Source organism: Maniola jurtina, chromosome 22 (genome assembly GCF_905333055.1).
Source record: "Maniola jurtina chromosome 22, ilManJurt1.1, whole genome shotgun sequence".
In the NCBI taxonomy this organism is placed as follows: domain Eukaryota; kingdom Metazoa; phylum Arthropoda; class Insecta; order Lepidoptera; family Nymphalidae; genus Maniola; species Maniola jurtina.
The window spans coordinates 11,783,787-11,807,361 of NC_060050.1; the positions used below are offsets into that span (position 1 = coordinate 11,783,787).

The 23,575-nt window shown below is 37.0% G+C and overlaps 1 protein-coding gene and 1 long non-coding RNA gene across 3 annotated transcripts in view; one reads left to right on the plus strand and one right to left on the minus strand.

The window, feature by feature from the left end:
• Window positions 1–23,575, plus strand: part of LOC123876881 (fibroblast growth factor 10) — a 248,910-nt gene that overhangs the window by 141,784 nt on the left and 83,551 nt on the right. The window lies entirely within an intron of this gene.
• On the minus strand, window positions 6,818–22,650 carry LOC123876886. Its single transcript, XR_006798451.1, has 3 exons — window positions 22,639–22,650; window positions 14,549–14,556; window positions 6,818–6,946 (listed from the first exon to the last, which is right to left on the minus strand). It is a non-coding gene; the product is annotated as an uncharacterized LOC123876886 (long non-coding RNA).

The following is a 23,575-nucleotide window of genomic DNA, read 5'->3' on the forward strand; positions in this document are numbered from 1 at the left end:
GTTTATAAGTTTATTATATATATTTTTTTTGGGTTCCGTACATTTTTTACGACAAATAAAAAAAACTATTATGCATAAAAATAAATAAAAACCTGTTTTAGAATGTACAGGTAAAGCCCTTTCACATGATACCCCACTTGGTATAGTTACCTTACTTTGAAAATTGAAAATACATTTTAATTTTTACTGTGATGTAACCACGAATTCACTGTTTTCGAATTTTTTCCGTTACTTGTGCTATAAGACCTACCTACCTGCCAAATTTCATGATTCTATGTGAACGAGAAGTACCCTATAGGTTAAAAGCGGAAGCCGGAAAGGCTTTCCGTATTCTAGCTATGCGTATTAGAAACGAGGAAGCAAATCGCTTTGTACGAGTCCGTGAGATTTCGTGGATATAGAGCTGCACACCTTGACAATGACTCGCGGTTCGATTTGCTTTCAATTAATTTGTGAGCTAAGCTGACAGTGACTTTAAGCGTTTAGCAGCTATTTGTACAGCTTAATATAGATTAAAACAGCTTAATACCAGCTCCTATTCGCCACGGTCTGGCCGTTTCGCGAACGAATGCCGGAACTGAAGCATTCATTTGCGTATGTTTAGTGTAAACATATGTAAATCAATTTATCAAGATTAAACTGTCCCGGCCACATTGACGGCCATTTACGCGATGTTCAACGGCATTTCCCGCTAAACGTAGATGTAGCCACGATCAACGAACAACGGCATTCACAATGTCGTTTGGCGTTAGACGTTCAAGTGTGGCCACTCAGTTTACCGCGTTGATTATCGCGATAATTGTGGCGTTGTCGGGCATTGACGGTAACCTTAATATAGCCGCAGCAGCAAGCTAGCAGTGCACCGTGACAGCCTAGTGGTTAAAATGTCCGCCTCTTATTCCGGAGGTTGTGGATTCGATCCCGGGATGTACTTTTTTGAGTTATCATGTGCGTTGTAAGCAATTTCTTTTACAAAAACATTGTGAGGAAACTTGCATGCCTGAGGTTCTCCAGAATGTTCTCAAAGGTGTGTGAAGTCTGCCAATCCGCACTGGGCCAGCGTGGCAGACTGTAGACTGATGAACCGTTCTCATTTGAGAGGAAATTAAAAAGTTACTCTAATAAAACAAACTTGAAGTTGCAAATTCGATTTCCGGGTAAAAAAAAATATCATAAGTACATAGAATTGCTATCTAAATCATTAACAAGGTTATTTCGGATTAGTTTTGATGTTAATTATAAAAGTACGCATATTTTCGAGACGCTAAACCGATTACTGACATCTAAGAGACGCCGCCTGTCTTGTTAGCATTAAAATTGACTCTTAGCCAAAGATCTTAAATATCTTAATCGCTTTGCACTTGCACATACTACTTTTAATCAAAGATATTTAAATAATGTAAAGCGGTTAATAGAAAATGTTCGAACAGATAAAGAGGTAAAGTTTGTCAGTTTGTTTGTGGGAAGTAATCTCTGGAACTACTGAACCGATTTTGAAAATTCTTTCACAAGTAGAAAGCTACATTATTTCTGAGTGACATAGGCTATATTTTATTTTTAAAAAAATTAGTGATCCGCACAAAAATCGAAATAAATTAACCGTGCGAATTTTAATAATTTTAGCTTGTTGTTAAGCGTTAGCAATATGGTGTAGGGTCTTTATATGTCATGAAATTAATGATTTTCAATCGGGATAGTCCAGGCTGGATGGGAACGTGTGGTGGCAGGTATTGGAAGCAAAAGCCGGCAGCTATTGGAGGCAAAAAGCCGTCGGGATGGAGTCGTCACGCGCTGAGCCGCGGATGAGTGTCGGATGATGTGATTAGACGTTTTTGCCGGCCCTTACCGGTGGCACAAGATTGGGGAATCAGCGGGTAGAGATAAGCTACAATTAGAAAAGAAAAATCGCGAAAACGTAGCGAAACGTAGCCAAATTTACAAAGATCGATCGATTTAAAATTCGTGTTTTTTTACCCATTTTTACCCAATTTTGTCAATTTTTAACCACTTGTAGCATAATTTTGTATTGTAGACAACGATTGCACCACGATTGATTTGGTGTTTTTAACTGCCGATATTTCGACTCGGTTGCATGAGTCGTGGTTACAACGGACTGCAGTACTGTGTTAAACCACGAAATAAGCCTTGTAGCACAAGCTTTACGCTTAATTGAAACGGGATTAAGTAGTCATTGTTTTACATAACTATTTGATGGGACGATCGGCGTGACTTTTTGCATGGACATTGTTAAAAATCTAAAAAATTTGCACTAGTTAGTGCCTGGGTCTGGTGGGAGGCTTCGGCCGTGGCTAGTTACCACCCTACCGGCAAAGCAGTGCCACCAAGCGATTTAGCGGTCCGGTACGATGCCGTGTAAAAACCAAAGGGATATGGGTTTCATGAAGACTTCCAAAACTCCTTCCGGATTAGCTCGCTTCCACCTAGACTGCATCATCACTTACCACCAGGTGAGATTACCGTCAAAGGCTAACTTGTATCTGAATAAAAAAATAGTTACTTTTTATCCCTGAAAATCATAGAACCGGGATTTCTAAAAACCTAAATCCACGCAGTAGTGGGTTAAATGAGACAGCATACTTTAAAACTTGTAATCGCGTTCAGTTCACAACTTAATTCAGAAGCCTCGTTTATTTTTTCATTCCCACGGGTTATTAGTATGCAAATATCGGTGTCTTCTTATTGCTTCAGTAAGCAATCATCTAAAGTATCATATACGAGAGATTTGTCTGTCTTAACTTAATATCTGATGTTCATTGTGTTCGCACGCGACTTTGTGATTGGAATTTGATTTCTTAATAATTTATCGTTTTGTATTGCGTTTTTTTCAGCCAATTCCGTTTTTTCCGCCATCTTACCATATTGGTAAATAGCTAGATAAGAAAATGAGCCGATCTGATTTTCATTCGAAAGATAAAATCCAATATTTCTTAAAACTATTGGTAGGTACCTACCTATAAAGTAAATAATATAAAAATAACTATTTTGGTAATTATTGGCTTCCTAAACTTAAAAATCTTATTAACAAGTATAATTAATATTATATGTAAATGTGAAAGTTTGAATGTTTGGATGTTTGTTACCTTTACGCCACAATGACTCAACCAATTCAGCTAGGAATGGATAACTGGAGAATCAAAGAGTTCCCGCGGGATTTTCAAAAAACTAAACCAACGCGGACGAAGTGGTGGATCATATTCTAGTACTAAAATAAACATCGTCAGGTACTTAATAAATATTTATTTTAATAAATCATAGTCACTACTCACTCCTTGTGAAACCTTGATATTAAAAATAGAGGAATTATAAAATAACACCCATGTGATTATTACATGTAGGACAATTCACTGAGTATCGCCATCCCGCGGCATGATATTGTAATTACGTCAATTATCGTGTCATTACCGCACTAGTGATCTACGCCTATCAGACCCCATAAAATCAACATAAACAACACCTTGATTCGTTGCGGCTACCGTAGGATATCATTTTATGGGTATTTGGGTTAAGTTTACTGTTTATTGAGTCATTTTCATAGTTATTATATTATTATGGTGTTATAGTTTCGCTTAATTGTTAGTTAAGCAAGCTATATCTGTATATAACACTCTATATCTCTATATAACACTAGCTGATCCAACCCGCCTTCACTTGTTTGGAATTTCTAAAAATCTTTCTTATGAAAGGGCTAGCGTATGCCCGCGACTTCGTCCGCGTGGACTACACACATTTCAAACCCTATTTTATCCTCTTAGGGGTTGAATTTTCAAAAATCCTTTCCTAGCGAATGTCTACGTCATAGTAGCTATCTGCATGCCATATTTCAGCCCGATCCATCCATTAGTTTGACCTGTGCGTTAATAGATCAGTCAGTCAGTCAGTTTTATATATTTGAGGGATTACTTTTATAAAGAAAACCCTACATGCAAAATCTGTGATAAAATCTATTGGCTCAGATACCAGCCTCCTGTTACTATGCACAGGGGTTCAACTCTGGGCTTGCACCTCTGTCATTATGGAGTTAGAGCAAATTTTTAAAACCGCAAAGAAATAGCGCATTTTATCTTTTCTACGCATGTATAAAACTAGGACTTAACGGCAGCTTATACCTAATGTTTTAACTTAATTAGTTGGTATGCTAAGCCATTCGCTAATTACTGCGCACTGACCTATTAGGTATTTAACTATAGTATAGTTATAGCACAGTTTTACGGTATAAATGTCGTAAAACTGTGGTTATAGTAAATAGCGGATATCTAGAATGGAAACCGAACAAAGTGATTGTATAGAAGCAGGCGTTTGGCGGATGTCCATGATATAAGAAAAAAAAACAAAGAATCAAAAGCTTAATTTGCTATAATCCGCTGAAAAAGGCAAATTTGTATGGTACAACATGCAGCATGCGACATGCACAATTATTTAGTTGGTAGGTACGTATAATAAGATATCCTTTCGTTTCTCTCACGCTACGGACATGTCAGCATGTATGTAACCCTTCTTTTCCTTGACATGGAATGGTATCTCCCACACATAAAATCCCACATATTACATTTTTAGTTAATGAAGGAAGGGTATAAATAAATTGCAGCTTGCAATCAACGTCGGAGCATCTGCCTGTAAGAGCTGTCAGTCACAGGCAATTAGAAGAGGACTCTCAGAAGACGCGGATGCTGTAAAGGACACGCAACCCGTGAAATGTAAAAAGTGTCTTGAAAATTGAAATGTGTAGGACGTGCTACAGGAACATACGCAAGCCTCAAGCTAAGTGAAAAGTATGAATATTCGAATAGTACCCAAAGGTGTCTGAAATTGAAAGAAAAACCTTCCTACAATTTATATTTCGATATACCAGAACGTAGTTTTAGTAACTGTGTAGTATCTGTAACTGTATAGTATATGTACTGTACTAAGTAGTATATGTGCTACACATACAAAGTGGAATGGTTGCTCCTTCACCTCTCTACCATCGTACTGCAAGGCATCGTCAAGGTTTGCATCCGTACGTAGTTAAAGTTCCTCGGACACGTACGAAGCGATTCGCTTCCTCGTTTCTTATCCGAACTGCTAGGATGTAGAACGCCCTTTCGACATCAGTTTTCCCTGACTGACGGACGGTTCCGTTTTTCCTTTTGAGGTACGGAACCCTAAAAATTGCGCAATTTTAATTCTAAGCATTCAACTTTAAAAGGAATCTTCTCTTTTATTTCCGAACGTTACTAAGAGAGACTAAGAGTTGATACTTATGAGTTATGACTGAGTTATGAGTTATTAAGTAGTGCTATGCATTTGCTTGAATTTCCTGGCGCCTGGTGCAATTAGAATAATTTATTGAATATCGCGGGAGCTTCTTGCCTTACAGCTCGTTCACACAGGCTGTGTAAGCGTTGCGCAAGCGTAGACGTTGCGCGTACCATTGCGTTGTAATGTATGGAACTGTATGAGACATGGCATACCGCTTGCGTGGCGTGAACGTTCACGTAGACGTGCAGTTATGTCTACGCGAGCATTTTACCTTATCCTCAGAGAGGTAATAAATACTAGAGCGGGAGTTCTCCGCGTGAAGTACAAAAATCCTTTGTAGGACCTTTGTATGACGTTATTTTAATCACCTTCCGTACAGCGTGACGATTAACGTCACGTTTAAAATAAAATCATTATTTTTAACCCCCAACCCAAAAAGAAGGGTGTTATAAGTTTGAATTGTGTATCTGTGTATCTGTCTGTGGCATCGTAGCTCCTAAAGTAATGAACCGATTTTAATTTAGTTTTGTTTGTTTGAAAGGTGGCTTGATCGAGAGTGTTCTTAGCTATAATCCAAGAAAATCGGCTCAGCCGTTTGAAAGTTATCAGCTCTTTTCTAGTTTCTGCAACCTTCACCTGTCGGGGGTGTTATAAATTGATTTACACTTGTTATTTAATTATTCTATTTAATAATGAATTATATGGGGCATAAACTACCGTTATACAAAACATCACATAATTTTATTACTAGTCCCTATAGGCACCAGATGTACTTGTGTATAAGGTAAATATATCTTATGGTAAATAACTCAACGCATTTACATTCAAGCATTTATGTAATATTTCATACATGTATTCCGATTGTCTAAAAAAATTGTATCAGCAATAAGGCGCCGGCGAGCGCGTACGGAATGTTTTTATGAATTGCAAATTAATTCATTATTTTATTATTAGTTATTACAGCAATATTGTTGTCAATACTACATTGCTCGGGTGAGTGAATTGATTGAAATTATTAAGAAGTCGTCAATAAACTTCAATAAACTTAATGGCATGATAAAGAAAAATAAATCGTTTTAATGAACGTGTTGGTATGATGATGAAAAATTAATTCATATTTCTGGAATAATATTGATTATCTTTAATTGTTATGGGTAGAGTGTCATGATTCAATTGATATCTGTATTGAACTTGATTGTTATATTTAACTACCTAGCAAATTCATTGTGTAGATTGACTGAACCGATTTTCTCACGCGATTATGATGCAGTGGTCGTAGTTGCGCAGGTCATAGACTAAGGATTGAATACACAAGCCCGGCTGAGATCTGATTTTAGGGTTCCTTACCTCAAAAGGAAGGACCAATTTGTTATCTGACTGTTTGTGTGTCGTGTCTGTCGAGAAAACTATAAGGTACATCCCGATTACCTAGGATCATAAAATTAGGCAGGTAGGCAGATCTTATAGCACACGTAAAGAGAAAAATCCGAAAACCGTGAATTTGTGGTTACATTACAAAAAAAAAAAAAAACATTAAAATGTGTTAATGAATAACATGATAGTTTGGGCTATGTCAGTGACCTTGGTTTTCCTGCGGATTTCCTAATTTCGGATCTTATCCCTCAAGCTAACTCCTAACATAGTCTTCTCCATAGCTCGTTGAGCGAATTTGAATTTGTAGACAAGGCTGTTTGTGTGTGTGTCTGTGTTTCAGCAGCATAGGTGAGGACGAGAAAGACACACTTGTTAAAGACTTTTGTTTTCAGGCATTGAGGAATTAACGATGTGAAGACTTGACTTAATTTTCCAAAAGCTACCCAACCTAGCCTAATTCTTCTGTTGACTTCCTCGTCGACATCCATACTGGTCTGGCATTATCTAATGTCCAAGTACCTATAGTATACACGTAATAAAACTATAAGGGTAGACGATCTAGGTGTCAATTGTATCGATCTATTTGAATACAAATTTATCGATCTTATCGATATCTACTAGATCTGGTTCGGCCGGCGTGTGTGGATTTATGTGGTGCGCGCACGCACGCTGATTTACAGGCAAGGAAGCGGACGCACACACTAGTCTACAACACCGACGACACGGCTACAACACAACACAACACGGAACAAGCCTTATCGGGAAGATAAAATTGTTGTACGGATTTAGATCGTGTCCGTTGAGCTTGCTTTATTTTTAATCCGCTTTAGAATTAATTCTTTCATGGCCGAATACAAAAATTCTTTTACTTTACTGATTTTCCAGGTGAATTTGATTGATTCAAAGTGAAAGTAAGAAAAAATATTATTTTCAGAAATTCAATTTTAAACCTAAACAAGTGTAAATTAAAAATTTATAACACCGCCGACAAGTGAAGGTTACAGTAACTAGAAAAGAGCTGATAACTTTCAAACGGCTGAACTGATTTTCTTGAATTATAGCTAAGAACACTCTCGATCAAGCCACCTTTCAAACAAAAGAAACTAAATTAAAATCATCAGTTTAGGAGCTACGATGCCACAGACCGATACACAGATACACACGTCAAACTTATAACACCCTTCTTTTTGGGTCGGGGGTTAAAAATCCTATTAAGTATTTCTGTGGTCGCAAGGAAAAGGGGCATAAGTCAGATACGCGGCTACAGCTCGTTTCGCCAGTACGGACCAAAGAAAGAAATTAGTCGAGACACCGTTTCTTAAAATCAAGATACACTTTGAAATATACATTATATTGTGATTTAATTTATAGTTTTCTTTTGTAAATGAGCTCATATAATATATAATCCAATTTTTTTAAAATTTATTATTATATATTTTAAATTAATGTGACTTGTGCCTCTTTTCTAAACCCAACTTCGACTGCCAACCTTACGTCATACTAACTTAGGCCATTTTTTAGTAAGTAGTTATTATTAAAAACGAACAAATTAAGATAATTTGTTTGTTATACTATTCATTTATTTGATAAAAATGCTTATAATCTTAGATCACCGGATGTAGCTGGTTCAAATCTCAATAATTGGAAGTATTTGTGTTATGAACACAGATTTTTAGATGATTCTATGTTTATGTAATTGTGATTTTGATATTATATTATATTAAATATTATATTATATTAGATAAAGATTTATATTATATTTAATTTTTGTATGTTTGTAAATTATTTTTAAAAGTGATGTTAACAAGAATTGCTGCAAACCAAAGGTTAATCTTTCATTGCTGAAGGTTTCTTTGTTTCTTCAATTTTCTAGATTAGCAAAATCTGCTTTTATTTGATGACTGTCAAGTTGGTGTCTCTTTTTCAATGGGCTCTACTAATTTAATTATCATATGTAGCGCGTCATAGATATTACACGTGTCTAGAACTGGCTTTTGAATTTAAGACCAGTGCTCTTAAATATTTTGCCAAAGTGTAATCTGGAAACTGGATATGTCTTCTTTATACATTTCGTTCCCACATAAATTGTTAAGTTCAAGCATAATAGAAGATAGGTTTTGCCTGTGTGTCGTCGTGAATAATGAGATCTATAAGTTATGGAAGTCATAAAGTAAGTAGCTTATGTGGTCAAGAATTAGTTATTCTTTTCTTCCGAAATTTTAGAAGGTGGAGTTGTAAGATCTAGTTTTGTCGTTACTTGTAATAATGCTGGATATTCCAAAGAAGGATTTTTAATAACTGTTCGCATAAATTTGTCTGTCTCACAAAATGTCTGTTTGAAAGATTCTTATTTGAACTAAGACAATCTAATCCCGAAATACATGGTCAATGTAATTGACATTTCTTCAAAAAATAAATTTTGTCCACTGATCGTTAAACGGACCTACAATCTTTTTAGGACCATGTGAAATCAGTTGTGCTAAATATAAAACTCTCTTATTGAAAACACTATGGTTTCAGTATTCTTGAAATATCTGACTTTGTAGCTCAAAGGTAAATTGTATAAGCTTATAGGCGAAGACTCTCCTTTGTTGGCGAAACTTCAAAGTCTCGATCACCGCCGTAAGGTCACTGGGTTATCGGTGTTTTATAGGATATATTTCGGAGAGTGTGCACAGGAACTTTTCGATCTTGTCCCCCCTTCACCATTTTACCACCGAACCGCAAGACGTCGGGCGAATTTCCATCCTTATGTCGTCGACATTCCATCTACACGCACGAAACGTTTTGCCTCATCATTCCTCATACGCATGGCTAAGGTTTGGAATACTCTTCCCCGATCTGTGTTTCCTACCAATTACAATCCGGGTGTCTTTAAAACAAGAGTGAATAGGCACCTTCTAGGTAAACGCGTCACATCTTAGACCACATCATCACTTTACATCAGGTGTGATTGTGGTCAAGCGCTTGCCTATAGTGAATAAAAAAAAAGCAGATTTCTTCCTGCAATCTGATTAATATTTTACTCATAGATATGTGTTTTACTTTACTTGCACTAACTATTCTTCCTTTTTGGGTTTATATAATGTATCCTCTGTTTCTTTTAAGTTTTATAATGGATCTTATATTGTTGGTCTTCCTCTTTCTTTCGTTGTGAGTAAAATGAATCTAGAATAAGAAATGTATTTCTGAATTTACCGGTAATATACAAATTATACAACAAAATTATAGAAGTAGGGCGTAGGACTACGGACACGTTTTGACAACAAAAATAACAAATAAGTTCTAAACCGTTAACTAAGTAATAATAAATTAGAAAACTTATTACCTACTTAGGTACTTCCGAAGTGGTACAAAAGAATCCATAACTGACTTAAATAAAACAATGGTGGTGGAATCTTGTGCAAAGGTCCAGGTGCCTAACAAACAGTGTTGTCCTATAATGGGATTGGTTACCTAACGGTTCGATAGTAATAATTGGCCCAAAAAAACACCAAAACAATTAAAAAGTGTAACTTCGGTCATTTATCATGAGCTTGTTTTGTTCTGAAACGCAACGATTTGAGAACTAAGTAGACATGATGCCATATTCCAAACCAAAAATTTTGCGAAACCTTGTTACAAGTAGGCATGATTTAAGTTGTGCCCCTATTCTTTGTTAAGAAGTGGTTAAGACAGACGATAATCGACTTGTGCCCAATTTTTGTTTAGTTTTTACTCTGGAATAAACAAAGTTTTCGTAAAATATGCCTTTTTCCCTTGAAGCTTGATATAATATATTTCATTTGTGAGTTTTTGTAATTTTAGTGAAAAATGCGACTTGTGCCCCTTTTCCTTCCGACCACAGATTTAATCTTTTACATGCACCTGTGTGAAGACAGTTTTGCGATTTACAACTGTAAGGACATGGTAATAAAGATTATTTTCCATAAAAATAAATATGTATGATTAATCACGAAAACTTGTACTGAAGAATGTCTTAATACAAACACTAAATACATGGTGTGCAATTCCGCAATTTTTTTTGTCATTTTTATTTCTTGGTTTCAATATTTAGGGTAGGGCCACGAAAATAACGATTTCGGTTGTAATGGAAAAATTGATCATTTGTAAGACCAACTTCAATGATTAAAGTCTCAAAGAACCGCAATTGCTCGAAAGTTTGAGTGCGTTTTGATCCCATAATGTTTCCAAAGGTGTGTGAAGTCTGCCTCTACACTTTGCCAATGTCCTTTCTTATCTGAAAAGAGATCCCATGTTGATTAGAAGATAGATTGAAAGTTGAAACCCAAAGGTCGTAGGCTTGAATACAATCTGACTAACAATACCAAATGGGGTTATTCACGGAAAAAAAAACGTAAGAGCTTACTGGTTTAACGTAATCACTTACCAACAGATGACCTGCCCACTCGTTTGCTTACTATTCATATAAGAAAGTTTATTATTCATAGCGAAAAGGCGGACTACTGTACTGTCGGCTCGACTCAAACCTAACTGGACGTCAATAGGTATTTAAGATTTAGTAAAGATTTCTTCAACAGTAATTTCAATTAACTGATGAGATCTCACCATGATCCAAATAGGTACTTAACCTTTATTACTGAACTAAGTACATTCCCTTTCTTGTTAGCGATCCGACTGCTTAATAAGATCAAGCTGTGAACGTGCGACGGACGTGAGATAAATCTCTACGTCCCATTCAAATGTTGTCATCGCAGCCTAAAGAATTATCCCGTTGATACAGTCGCCCGACGCATACTTACCTCTAAACAGACCTAAATACAGTGAGTCTCAGGGCCAATCTGAGAGCCGGAGCGAGGCGTCACACACACACACACACACGCACGCATGCACGCATGCACGCACGCACACACACACATACAGAAGAACTACTGCTTAGTATGTAAGTTTACTCTTAGTACCTATGCTACTACTCTCCTTGTTTAACCATCAAATTATTCGTGGTATGTACTCATTATTTGCGTTATTCAAAATTCAAAATTCAAAATGTTTTTATTCAATTAGACTTTTACAAGTTCTTTCGAATCGTCAAAAGCATCTACCACTGGTTCGGAATGCCTTTCCTACCGAGAAGAACCAGCAAGAAACTCGGCGGTTGCTCTTTTCAAAGATTTGATATACAATATTATGCCATGTATAAAAGCAATTGAAGTCCTGCGCATTGCTGGAGCGAATCGAAGTTCAAATCCACGCTTTTTTATCATTTACATAATCTTCGATAGTATAATATGCTTTTCTCAGGAGCATATTTTTAATAGATTTTTTGAACCTGTGTAAAGGCAAGTCCAAAATTGAGGAATTTTGTTATAGAAGATTATACCCATTCCCACAAATGACTTTTGGACCTTCCTGAGACGGAGCGTAGGAGTCGCAAGCCTGTTATAATATAAAGTCACGAGGTTTATCAGTCTGAAATTTTTAGTTTGTCTGTCCTTTCTTCATTACATTGGTAAAAAAAGATGCGAATACTTCATTAGCTACCATCAGAATCAGTACCATTGATAGAGACCTCAGTTAAAAAAATAATCATAAATCATTTTCGTGGCTCCACTGACGCATAGTAATTGGGGTTACACTGGCTGTCTGTGTGTCATTAAGGCTATGTTCGCAGAAACACGTCACGGAAATGTGTGTGTGATGACTTAATGAGGTGATGACTGTCTTGACGTGTGGAGTCAACTCATTATGACGACCTGTTCGAGGAGTAGGAATGCGAAGTATAAAAGATATGAAGGCTCTTTTGATATCACACTAATATTATAAAGGCGAAAGTTTGTATGTGTGTGTGTGTGTGTGTGTGTGTGTGTGTGTGTGTGTGTGTGTGTGTGTGTGTGTGTATGTTTGTTACTCCTTCACGCAAAAACTACTGGACGGATTGGGCTGTTTAGAATGGAGATAGATTATACTCTGGATTAGCACATAGGCTACTTTTTATCCCGGAAAATATAAGAGTTCCCACGGGATTTTTAAAAAATCTACATCCACGCGAACGAAGTCGCGGGCATCAGCTAGTTTTAAATATGAATTGACAAATGTCTAATTCAAAGTTGCTCAGCGAGCTATGGAGAGGGCTATGCTAGAAGTTTCCCTGAGGGATAAGATCCGACATGAGGAGATCCGCAGGAGAACCAAGGTCACTGACATAGCCCAAACTATTAGCAAGCTGAAGTAACAGTGCCATCAGTTTGTTGTCTGTCTGTCTGTCTGCCCGTCTGTCTGTCGTGTTTCTCAAGAAACCTATAGGGTACTTCCCGTTAACCTAGAATCATGAAATTTGGCAGGTAGGTATAGGTAGATCTTATAGCACAAGTTAAGCAAAAATAAATCGTGAATTTGTGGTTAAATCACAACAATAAGGTGTTTACAACAAAAAATATTTACTAAATCACAATATAGGTAGATGGCGCAGTCCGTCATTAACTTGCAGTAAAAAGTTTTAGGTATACTTTTAATGATAGTACGGAATCCTTCGTGTGCGAGTCCGACTCGCACTTTACCCAATTTTTTTTGTTTTTCTTCGGAATAGAAATCACGTCATGTATTGCCAGACCAAACACTTAGTATCGTGGCAACCCCCTGCCAGACACTTTAAACATTATATCTTGGACAGTCAATTTAACGTCTTCAGGCATAAATTTAACGTCTTTGCAATATGAATTTCATAGATTGCATCCTCTTAATCAGGCCTATGATAAGATTCTCATTAGGAGATAGTCGGGCGATAGTAATCGAGCTATTTGTCGTGCGCTAAACAGGGCATAGAAATCCCGAGTAATTAATTACGAATAGATTAGAAGGCGTTATAGACTACAGCAGGACATGTTCAGGGACTTTCTATTGAAATATCCGCTTCCATTATAAATAAAATTACTAGCTGATGCCCGCGACTTCGACCGCTTAGTTTTGGTTTATTAAAAATCTCGTGGGAACTGTTTTTCCGGAATAAAAGGTAGTCTGTTGTCACTTGTTAGTGAAGTTCAAAGAGCGCGTAAGTCATTTTTGGCGGGTTTTAAGAGGATACTTGTCAACAAGCCCCCGTCGATTTCCTACGTATGATATTATTGTTCTTATCTCTATTTGCCCTGGTTCGTGCATTCTCGGTTCCTAGATCGGTACATTTGTGATATCCAATTCAAATTGCTGTGATTGGCTGAATTTACCATGTTCTTGCTGCGACAGTGAGTTTGAGCCACTAGCGGAACAATGTTAGCCGGTCAGAAATGATTGCAATTAGTCAACCTGTTTGACGTCCGTGTTCTGTTTTCGATTACAAAAAAGCAAAAATTGTTGTTGCAATCATCAATTTTAGCAAATAGTGAAAGAGAGTCGGCCAATCAGAGGTCACAACTACCGCCACACTTTCTGTCAAACTTTGGCAGTAGGCCTGCCGAGTAATGAAAACAAATTTTTCATTCTGTCTAGGTGTAGGGTAGGTGTAGGGTTGCCACCTGCCTCTTTTAGATTTACAGGCTACCACCATCAAAAGTACGGGGTTTAGATTTGTTTACGGGAGACATTGTTTCTTATATATTGTTGTATTATTGTATTGTTTATTATTGTATTTGAAGAAATAGGCGGTGGTTCTCTCTGAAAGCTTATTTAGATATTTCAGTTTATTTGTATGTTTTGTATTTTTTCTCTGTATGTTGCCGGGTCTTGATCGGTGAACTGTGTTTGCAATGTGGTTTTAAATAAAAGATTATTTATTTATTTCAATAGCTTTTAAAAACTCTTCATTTTGTAAAACAAAATGCATGTTAACTTAAAATTACATTTAACTTGTAATTCCACCTTCAAAGTATCAATACCATGGCCGTAGCCAGGAATTGATTTCGGATTGATTTATCAGGGCCGGAACTGAATCCTGTCATGAGGAAAAATACGTTCGCTCAACTTTATGGGCTAATTACCTGGTTAGTTGAATTTCGCCTTTCAATTTGATAGTGGAATAAAATACAACAATGAAAAAGCGCAGCGCAGTGAGCGTAAGTGTTTTTGGTTCAATACAGAAAAAAATAAGTGAAAGGGAAACGAGTTTAGCCATAGCAAGATACTTCTTTACCAAAATTTTGATACTTACTATTCAGAGGTAACTTGCACCCCAGAAACGAACATAAGCTTTTTATCCCGGAAAATCCCCCACGGAATTTTTAAAAACCTAAATTCATGCAGACGAAATTGCGGGGCATACACCAAGTAATACAAATTCAAAACGCGAGTGAAGCGAGCGCGAAATGTTTGTGTAAGCGCCCTCTAGTTACTTAAGTTATTATTATATATTTAATTACGCTATCATACATACACACATACAAACACTCACGCACACATAAAATTCCATCCTATTACCCGCTCTTACACCCCGCTCCTGTCAGTTACCTTTGAACCGGCGTTTACGCACGTCGAGTCTGAAACCCGCTAACTGCGTGACGCCCGCTGTACAAACGCCACGCGCCGCTTGTGTAAAAAACTCATATAACGCTAAATTAATCACGCAAAAACCCGCTATTAAACTGTAAAAACGCTACGCTAAGTAAATAACTTAAAATCACATAAACTTTAAAATTAAGTGAAGTGTTCTGCGAATCTGTGCTTCGAAGAAACTATCCACGGAATACGAGAAAGGGAAGACTCCAAACCACCGGTGACCTATCCTGCCTAAATCCAGGTATTTATCCTACAATTTCTCTGGTCCTTCGAGCCGGATCCTATTTCTCTTCCTAGAATCGTATTCATATATAATTCAACACTAAACACGCTATTTATTGTATATTTCAATATTCATTGCAATAGAATTACGTTCGGAACATAGGTACCGCCGCTAACAAAAATATACAAAAATCTTGTATAATTACGCATATTTATGTTTAGATCCACGCATTACATTATATCAACGCATTATATATAATTATTTATGTATATTTTTCAATATTTAAAGATTAAAACATTTTATATCTACCTACAACTAACTCATTATAAAAATTATATCGCAATAATTATTCGCCCGTATTGAGTCTTATTCGCTTGAAATAACGTTTATTATCGCATATCAGATATCAGAATGTCGAAATCTAACGAAACCATTGTTAGATTAGAGGCTAAGAAAGAATTCTTGTTTTTATCAATTCAACAAATATATGATTTAAGTCTGAAGGTGAGTGATCCTGTGAACAAAACGAATTTCTTGTCTCGCGTTCAAAGTTTAGAAAAATTACGTCAAGATTTCGCGATAGTTATAGACGATTTAATTTCAGCCTATTTGAAACATGACCCTGTTTATACGCCGAACTATGCCCCGCTAGGCGCATTTGACACATTATACTGTCAAATTCAATATACTCTAAATGAAATTAAAAGTGAATCAGCTGTGTCACAGTTTGACAACCAATACAGTTTGTTAAATAAAAAATTACCTCCGCTGAATTTAAAAACATTTGATGGCTGTCCGTCAAAATGGACTGTCTTTTATGAAAACTTTTTGAACTTAATCCATAACAACAATAGACTCACTGATGTACAGAAAGTCCAATACTTAGTTAGTTGCTTAACTGATAAGGCGCTTTTGGTTTGTTCTGGTATACCACCCACCTCTGAGAATTATCTTATTATATGGAACGCATTATTAGAGAAATATCAAGATACTAGAGTGCAAGCTACTCAATACATAGATACAATTTTAAATTGCAAACAAAATCAACCGCTCGAATCTTTTGTTGATCAATTTTGCTCCGCGCAAGCGGCACTGCAACGCCTAGAAATACCAGATTTATCAGACTTTATGATTACACACATTGCACTCTCAAAGTTAAGTAAAGATGTTGTCTCGTTATTTGAACAAAATCATAAACACATTAAAATACCTACTTTTTCCGATTTAAATAACTTTCTAAAAGAACAATTAAAAATACAAACATTACGCTCCGTTCAAGTTAACACTCAAACTCCAAATAAAAAACCTAATTCATATAAACCTAAATCGCAAACTCAGACTTATACGAGTACAGTCAGCAACAACAATAATTATAATTTAAATTCTCAAAATACTCAACGTAAGTGCATAATCTGTAAAAATCAAGACGCTCATCCGCTTTACAAGTGTGAGGTTTTTAAAAACCAAGACGCTAAAACTAAGCTAGACATAGTGAGAAAAAATAGATTTTGCGAGTTCTGCCTAGGATTTCATTTAAAATTCCGCTGTAAGAGCCAGGGTCGATGTGGGAACTGTGCATCTAGCTCACATCACAGTCTGTTATGTAGCTCTTTTTCTAAGCCTAGGTATGAACCCGGGACCTCACAGTCACATGCCACCGCTTACTCACTGAACCGCTATGGTGCTAACAACTGTAACACTCCGATACAGATGCCACCGCAGAATGATAAATCTAGCAATTTACCAAAGATTACAGCACCGCTACCCGCACCTCACGCTCCGCCAAGTAATCCTACAGAATTAGCACTTTCAGTGACTACCTCTTCACGCAATTACTCGAAAGATACAACTGTACTTTTACCTACCGCGAAAGTAAATGTATGTAGTAACAACACGCAATACGCTATCCGTTTATTTTTAGATACAGGTTCAATGACTAATTTTATTTCAAAAGAATGTTGCCAACGCTTAAATATGAAAATTAAATTCGCTCCGTCAGTTGTAAAAGGCATTGGTCAAACAGAAAGCACATCCCTGGGATTCGTAACATTTAAAATTTACTCTCGCTTTGACTCACGCTGTTCTTATACTATTACCGCTAGGGTGATAGACACAATTACCGACCACTTACCAAACGCTCGTATCGATGTTTCCCAGTTAACTCATTTACACGCATTGCCATTGGCTGACGACGATTATCATACTCCAGGGCCGATCGATTGCCTAATCGGTAATGAACTGTTCCCCTTCTTGCTTGGGTGTGACAGAGTGGTCTCGCCTCGTTCGTCTGTAGTCGCGGTTCAAAGCACGCTAGGCTACATACTGATGGGGAGAGCAGACTGCGCAGCTCACAACTCGACTCACCGCTCAAACGATTTTAAAACTTTTTTATGTCACACAGACTCTCCGTCACTTGATGAAATTACTGAACGCTTTTGGTCATTAGAAAATGTACCTAATAAAATTCACATAAGCCCTGATGATGAAGCATGTGAACGCATCTTTAAAGATACTTACTCACGCGATGAAACAGGCCGATATACTGTTCACTTACCCTTTAAAGATGATCCCGCTAAACTCGGTGACTCATACTCAAACGCCAAACTCCGCTTTCTTCAATTGGAGAAGAAATTAAACGCTAATCCCGCTCTTCGTAAAGATTATAACGCAACCATTCAGTCATACATTGACAAAGGTTATCTCACGAAAGTAGACAACCCTTCACGCGATATAAATTGTTATTATATTCCGCACAGAGCTGTTTATCGCCCTGATAAGCAGACTTCGAAAACTCGTATCGTTCTAAACGCTTCAAGTCGAACTACCTCCGGAAAATCGCTTAACGATTTATTATATGTAGGTCCTAACTTACAAAATAATATATTTGAACTCTTAATAAATTTACGCTTATTCTCAATCGCAGTAACCGCAGATATTGAAAAACATTATTTTCAATTAAATTTAACGCCCGCGCATCACGCTTTTCAAAGAATTCTTTTTAGATTTGACACTGAGCAATCTATTGACACTTATAACTTCACCGTAGTATCATTTGGAGTATCTAGTTCACCTTATCTCGCTATGAGAGTCGTGCGTCAGCTAGCTGAAGACAGCATTGACAGGTACCCGCTCGCAGCTAATGAAGCTACTCATCACATGTACATGGACGATTACATAAACTCAATCGATGGTTTTGAGAAAGCCAAAGAAACTTATCATGAAATGGTCGATATGTTCAACTCGGGTGGTTTCAATTTAACCAAATGGATCTCCAATGACACTAAATTTCTAAATGAAGTTCCTAGCTCTCATAAAAATCCGCACGCAATTAATTTTGATTCAGATGCTCAAGACGTTACAAAAATAGTAGGAATGCAGTGGCATCCTAAACTCGATACTTTTACTTTTAAAATCAACGCTAAGGAAAGTCCACGCGATTATACAAAACGCTTAATTCTTTCGATTACCGCGCGCCTGTTCGATCCAATCGGTCTAATAGGTCCTGTTACCGCTTTTATGAAACTTCTCGTCCAAGAATGTTGGAAATTAAATCTCGACTGGGATACTCCAGTACCCAGCTCAATCGCTCATAATGAAAATTTTGAAGAAGCAAAAATTACTGTTCTAGCAGTTGAAACTTCTGTTTCCGACACTCAACATCCGATTGATATCTTAGCCGAACGCTCTTCTAGCTGGTCTAAATTATTGCGCACCATTGTTTACATGTTAAGATTCTCCAAACGCTTAAAATCACGCGGTTCTATTACAGTTTCAGATCTAGATTTTGCAGAAACTTATATAATTCGCTATGTTCAAAATAAACATTTTTCTCAAGATATTCACGCTCTCAAAAATAATAAACCTTGCTCGAAATCGATCTTAAAACTTAACCCATTTCTCGCAGACGACATCATCAGAGTTGGTGGTCGTTTACGCAATTCGCAATTAAATTTTGGTCAAAAACATCCAATAATTTTACCTTCAAAAGACCGCATCACTCAGCTAATAGTTGATTATTATCATATCACTAATTTGCATACAGGACCCGCGTTATTACTCGCTTTACTCAGACAGAAGTTCTGGATCATTGCTGCCAGAAACTTGGTTCGACAACGTGTACACAAATGCAATATTTGTTTTCGCACCAACCCTCAATCTACTTTTCCACAAATGGGAGAGTTACCCGCTTTTAGAGTAGCGCAAGTTAAAGCCTTCGTTCACACCGCTGTGGACTACATGGGACCTTTCTTTGTAACTCACATTCGCCGCCGAGGTATTAAAAGTCATAAAGCGTACGTCTGCATATTTACATGCATGACTACCAAGGCAGTACACCTAGAATTAGTCTCAGATCTTAGTTCTGACTTATTTCTTGCAGCTTTTTTAAGACTAAGCGCACGCAAAGGCCCTGTAAGTCTAATATACAGCGATGGAGCTACTACATTTTTTGGTGCTAAACGCAAATTAGATGAACTTTACACTCTCATACAGTCCAATGCTCATAAAAATTTCATTGAAAATCGCCTCGCAGAACATCGTATTCAATTTAAACATAGCCCGCCTTACGGCCCGCATTTTAATGGTCTTAGCGAAATTAACGTTCGCTGTGTAAAAACGCATTTATACAAGGTAGTAGGGACACAAATCCTTACTTATGAAGAATTAAATACAATTATAATTCAAATCGAAAACTTATTAAATAGTAGACCATTATGTATTTTAAGCTCTGATCCGTCAGATCTTTCCGCACTTACGCCCAATCATTTTCTTAATCTCACTCCCGCAAAATATTTACCTGTCGAGGATTTAACGGATATTCCCGACAGCCGCTTATCCCGCTATCAATTGTTAACTAAAATTACTTGTTCTTTCTGGAAACGCTGGAGCCAAGAATATTTGACTTCTTTACAACACAGACAAAAGTGGAATACTCCATCCAACCCTGTGAGTCTTGGAGCTGTTGTTGTAATCAAAGACTCCAACGTTCATCCTCTTTGCTGGCCTCTAGGAGTTATAGAAGAACTCTATCCAGGGAAAGACAGTATAATTCGAGCAGTCAAAGTTAGAACGCGTTCCGGAAGCTACATCAGACCTGTAGTTCGGATATGCCCTCTACCTTCTCAATAGGCTGCTATTAACTCTATTTAAACGCTTTTAACGCTATAATTTTATCTCTCTGTCTTGCAATTCGTTCTGTTTAGAGGATTACCTCTAGGCGGGGGAAGTTGTAAGCGCCCTCTAGTTACTTAAGTTATTATTATATATTTAATTACGCTATCATACATACACACATACAAACACTCACGCACACATAAAATTCCATCCTATTACCCGCTCTTACACCCCGCTCCTGTCAGTTACCTTTGAACCGGCGTTTACGCACGTCGAGTCTGAAACCCGCTAACTGCGTGACGCCCGCTGTACAAACGCCACGCGCCGCTTGTGTAAAAAACTCATATAACGCTAAATTAATCACGCAAAAACCCGCTATTAAACTGTAAAAACGCTACGCTAAGTAAATAACTTAAAATCACATAAACTTTAAAATTAAGTGAAGTGTTCTGCGAATCTGTGCTTCGAAGAAACTATCCACGGAATACGAGAAAGGGAAGACTCCAAACCACCGGTGACCTATCCTGCCTAAATCCAGGTATTTATCCTACAGTTTGATATATTTCCAAAAAAAATTGGTAAGCAAATGCAAGAAATAGTGTAAGTATTATTTTAGGTTTAGGTTTTTGACGGTCTCCCAGACGCAGTGGCCATTTCTAAATTTCTGGTCTGGTGGGAGGCTTGGGTCATGGCTAGTTATATGGTTAGTATGGCCCTACCGGCCAAGAAATTAGACTGCACTATTACCACTAGGAGAGATTAAAGTCAAGGGCTAACTTGTATAAAAAAAGGCTTAGATCCTAAAACCAACCTCCGCCTCTTTGGCTACGGCCATGATCAAAATCGAGTGGGTTTCGGCTACGCAGGTATTATTCTACGCATTGTCGCACAAGGAAAATATGTATTCTTTCTACTGGACATAACGTCAGCGTTTGGTTTCGCAAGCCAGCCCGGCTGAATTTGTAAAAAACCGGCCAAGTGCGAGTCAGACTCACGCACCGAGGGTTCCGTATTCGGGTATTTTTTTTCGACATTTTACACAAGAAATCAAAACTGTTATGCATTAAAAAAAATATGCATAAAAATAAATAAAAATCTGTCTTAGAATGTACTGGTAAAGTCCTTTCATATAATAACCCACTTGATTTAATATTTAGTTACTTTGAAAATTGAAAATACTAATATTTGTTCATGAACACATGACAGACGAAGAGACGGACAGACGGACAGATGGACAGACAGACAGACGGACAGACGGAAAGACAGACAGACGGACAGACAGACAGACAGCGAATTGATCCTATTTCCTTTTTGCTTTTGAGGTACGGAACCCTAAAAATATTTAGTTTTATTTGCCTCATATTTTATTTTCATAATTACGGGTTTCTGTATCCTGAAATACCAACCAGTAACCAGTAAAATACGGGGCCTCTGGCAACCCTACTCGGAAATCACTGTCACATTCAAGTTAATGTCAAATATTTTGTTTTCGATTACAGAAAGCTGCATCAATCATTATTAAAATATTTTATTTGTTGTGATTGGCTGAATTTTTGAGTTTCAGCCAATAAACAGACTGTTTGCCAATTAAACGTCATAACAATATAAATGCCAGAAAGTTTAACCAAATAAAACAAACTTAATGAGAACTTAGTGAGAATGCAAACGGCACACAATTTATAATACATAATATTATGTTAGTCGTATATAATAGATATTATAGTAGTCGTTCACTTTGGTAATAGTCAGATTGTCATCAGTAAAGTTGATATTGGTTGATGTATCGTAAATTAGGTATTGTTTCGGTGACAAATATTTTTATAATCTATTTATCTTTGAACAGAATGGAATAGAATGAAATGGAATGGAATACAATGATTAATTTTTATTCCTGTAAACTTTTAGGTAAACTTCAAAGTGTTTTTGAATGGTCAGAAAAATTTACCACTGGTTCGGAATGCCGTTCCTACGTTTCTAGGGTTTCGTACCTCAAAACGAAAAACAGAACTCTTATAGGATCACTTTGTTGTCTATCTCTCTGTCTGTCGAGTGTGTCAAGAAAACCTCTAGGGTACTTCCCGTTGACTCAAAACCATGAAATTTGGCAGGTAACCTAACTGCGTAATTTTGGCTAGTTTTTTTAATCGATAAAGAAAGTTTGCGACATTGTTCAATAAAAAATTTGGATTCCAACTCCTCAATCCTGATGTTGCAGGGGACCTGACTACTAAAGCTAATGGGATTTAAAAAGTGTCGATTATTAATTGATATTGAAGGTATCTATACCAAGTAAATACTTTGTCGTTGACCTCAACCCTGATGCTGTAAGAAATTGCATTCCTAAATCCTGGTGATCCCTCGGGATTTGAAAAGGATCATCCGTTTAAATGTTCTTACGTGATACAGAAACAAGTTGCATCCCGGGGACGGGCTATTACGGAGAGGCAACTTTTGTTCTGGGAAATGAAAGGATCGGGATTTTCAAAAACCTAAATCCACGCGAGCAAAGCTGTGGGCATTAGCTAGTTGTAAATATATTTAAAAGCTACTATAAGATAATAAATAAGGTACTTATTTCCTTATATTTTTATTGTATGGCAGCGCGCGGTTTTAAATTATAAATTGCACGTCCTGTCCTTTTCTGTAATACATTTTTTTCTCAATATATATCGCTTTATCTCATAGCAAGAGTCCGTAAGACATAATACAGTGAATATAGGCAAAATATACAATTTTTGCAGTTTCAAAATTCAAAATTCAAAATTCAAAATGTTTTTATTCAATTAGACTTTTACAAGTTCTTTCGAATCGTCAAAAGCATCTACCACTGGTTCGGAATGCCTTTCCTACCGAGAAGAACCAGCAAGAAACTCGGCGGTTGCTCTTTTCAATGATTTGATATACAATATTATGCCATGTATACAAGCAATTGAAGTCCTGCGCATTGCTGGAGCGAATTGAAGTTCAAATCCACGCTTTTTTATCATTTACATAATCTTCGATAGTATAATATGCTTTTCTCAGGAGCATATTTTTAATAGATTTTTTGAACCTGTGTAAAGGCAAGTCCAAAATTGACTGAGGAATTTTGTTATAGAAGATTATACCCATTCCCACAAATGACTTTTGGACCTTCCTGAGACTGAGCGTAGGAGTCGCAAG